General features: G+C 63.8%; 1 protein-coding gene across 3 annotated transcripts in view; it reads right to left on the bottom strand.

The window, feature by feature from the left end:
* SLC8A3 (solute carrier family 8 member A3) overlaps nucleotides 1–1,119 on the bottom strand; it is a 130,648-nt gene extending 129,529 nt beyond the window's left edge. For all 3 annotated transcript variants that reach the window (XM_025870470.2, XM_025870471.2, XM_025870474.2), the window contains exon 1: nucleotides 1,020–1,119. The gene's annotated coding sequence lies outside the window, so the exon portion shown is untranslated. The remainder of the gene's footprint in view (nucleotides 1–1,019) is intronic.
* Nucleotides 1,120–2,910: the final 1,791 nt, after the last annotated feature.

A 2,910-nucleotide genomic window follows, 5' to 3' on the forward strand; every position in this document is an offset into this window, starting at 1 on the left:
GAGAGAGAGAGAGAGAGAGAGAGAGAGAGAGAGAGAGAGAGAGAGAGAGGCGGGCAGCCGGCGGGTAAATTTATGGCACTGCATTAAAGGCGTTTGTTCTATTTAACCAGCCCCCCGCACTCCCTCCACCGTTAAAAATAAAACTCAATGAATAAAGACGAAAACTGCTTCCCTGCCTCCCCCCCCCCCCCGCCCCGAGCAAATCGCTTTCTTCATCTCTCCCAGTGGCTCGGGTCCTCGGGGCAGGTCAGGCAGAGTCTGCAGAGCAGAACTAGCCTCCAAATGAGGGCCTCTGGGTGCGTGTGTGCGTGTGTGTGTGCGCGCGCGTGTGTGCGTTGGGGAGGGTGGCGGGGGTGGGCAGTTACACACCTCCCTTCTCTCCACCTGGCCGAGGCCCGCCCAGACCCCTGCGGTCGGGAGGGCCCAGTACCGGAGAAACCCTGCCTCTCCCCGCCCCATTGGCCGCGGCGGGTCCGTGTGCCGGGGCTGCAGTTCTCGACCCCCGGCGGCGGAGTCCCGAGGTTGGGCGCGCGCGTGCGTGCGTGCACGCGGGCGCGCGCCGCGGGGAAACGCGCTACGCTCCTAGCCCCCGACCCCGGCGGGCACTCACAGCCCCGGGAGCACCGCACGCCCCGGCCTCGCCAGCACACAGGCACACAGGCACACAGGCACACATGCAGCCGGTCCGCGCCGCAGCGTTCAGTCTCCCCGGTGCGCACCCGCCGCCCCAGCGCACACACACGCCCCGGCGTCTCGTTCTGCCCCCCCTCCCCGATCCCCCCAGACACTCTGCCACCATGCCCCCCCCCCAGCTCCGCAGACAAAACGTTCACTTTCCGAGGCACCCTCCCCCCACCTCTTGAGGCACTAAACCCACAGGAAGGCAGTTCGTATGAATGATCTTGAGAAATAACTTAACACCAGCATTCACAAGCTGGAACCCTCCCGGGGGCATCCCAAGCCCCCAGCCTCGGCCGCCCGCTGAGGGGGAAGGGCAGGAGGTTCACCCCCTTACTCACCGTTTCCTCCCGGTCTCCCGAGCGGAGTGGCCAAGTGAGGGGGGAGAGGAAGGTGCGCGACGCCCCGCCGCCCGGCTGCTCAGCGGCCGCAGCGGCTCATCGCCCCCGCGGGCTGCCCGCCGGCCGCAGCCGCGTCCGGGGCATGTCAGTCGGCCGCCGCCGCCGCCGCCGCCCGCGGGGCTCGTGGGCTCGCAGCCTTCAGGGGGACGCGCGGGCTGCGGCCAGAGCAGGGGGCCTAGGCAGGAGCGGGGAGACCCTCCCGAGGACCCCCGGAGGAGCCCGGGCCGGGGCGCGGGCTCGGGACTGATCCCGGGGAGGCCCGGAGTCCCGGCCGCCGGCAGCGGGGGGATCCCTGCCGGGAGGGGCAGAAAGGCGGGCGGCCCGGCGCGCCCTGGCGGCTCGGAGGGACCCCGGCTCGCGGCCGCGTCGCCGGGGCTTTCCCGGGGCTGGGCGCGCGCCGGCTCTCCGCCTGGCACGCCGTCACCGCGGGGGACGTGTCGGCCTCGCCGCGCGGAGGGGACGCGCGGAGGGGCTGGTTTCTGGGCGAGCCGCGAGCTTTGCCCATTAAGCTGCAGCAAGAAGCCAAATCAAAAAGCCAATCTCCAAGCCTCCCAACCGAACGTCACCCTATCAGCTGGGAGCCAGGGAGCCGCACCGAATGACAAGCCGCGCATATTTATCCTCGCGCGCCGAGGGGGGATTTTCAGATAGCGTCCCGAGCAGCCTCGGGGAAGTGGACCTGCGCCTCGCGGCCCCCGGGCCCCGGGGGCCCACTGCGGGCGGGAGCCCTCGCCCGCGGCCACCCACCCAATCGCGGGAGCCTGCCGCCCGTCTCCTCCCGGCCGGCGGCGGTCCCGAGACGGCGGCGCGTCCTGACCTGGATTCCGCGGAGTCCGGGGCTCCGGGCGGCGGGCGGGGAGGGCGGCCAGGCGGGCGCGCAGCACCGGCTTTCCTCTTGTCCTCGGGAGACGCCGCCTGCAATTCCGAAATTAAGTCTCCACCAACACATCTGTGGTTTTTAAATATAGCAGGGGACGATTACCCAGGCAGGGTCCACCCAGGCCTAAGGGAGGAGTTGAGGGGGATGGAGGTTGGCAGGGGAGGGAAAATAAAACTCCCTTTTTCCCCTCTTTTTTTCTTCTGTTCCTGCTGCAGGACTCAGTCTGTCATTTTCTCAACCCAAATCAAACAACAGCTTGAGAGAGACGCTTGGGTGAGCGATGGTATGTTGGCTTTTGGGTTTTTAAGGCTAAAAATAAGAGGGGGCTGCCTCCCAAATTGCTGCTTACTCTGGGCCTGGAGCCTGGAGGAGAGATGGTCTTTTGATGCAGCAGCAGAACTAGGGTTTGGGGCTTGGCTCAGACAAAGTGTACACACGTAGCCTGAAATCAGATGCCTGTAATTTCTTCTATATTTGTCAGGCGTGGTCCTGGAGGCATGAGGGGTGGGCAGGCCTCCCCTAAGAATGAGGTTTCATCTAGTTTATTGATGGCATTAGGCAGATCTAAAATGAGCATGGTGGCTGGCTGGTCCTTTGTAGAGGCACCACTATGGATTCTGGGGCAGAATCACAAGGGTGGGAAGTTGTTCCTCTCAGGCCTCTCTGTTGTCTGAAGCAGGTCTGAGGGGCCAACAAGGAAGAATAATGCTTAGCAAGGATCAGTACCTCCTTAGGGCGGGCAGACTTGCTAATGAATTTGATTGTATTATTTCATGTCATCCTCATAAAACTCTATGAGCTAAGTACAATTACTAACTCCACATTCCTGTTGAGGAAACTGAGCCTTGGAGAAGCTAAAGAACCATCCCAAGGCCACAAGAAGCAGAACCAAGGACCGGAAGAAGGTGGAACCAACTGGAATTTCTCTGATAATCACAACCGTATGTGCAA

This window comes from Callorhinus ursinus, unplaced genomic scaffold (genome assembly GCF_003265705.2).
Source record: "Callorhinus ursinus isolate GAN/ISIS: 27379988/994484 unplaced genomic scaffold, GSC_fseal_2.0 scaffold8, whole genome shotgun sequence".
In the NCBI taxonomy this organism is placed as follows: Eukaryota; Metazoa; Chordata; class Mammalia; order Carnivora; family Otariidae; genus Callorhinus; species Callorhinus ursinus.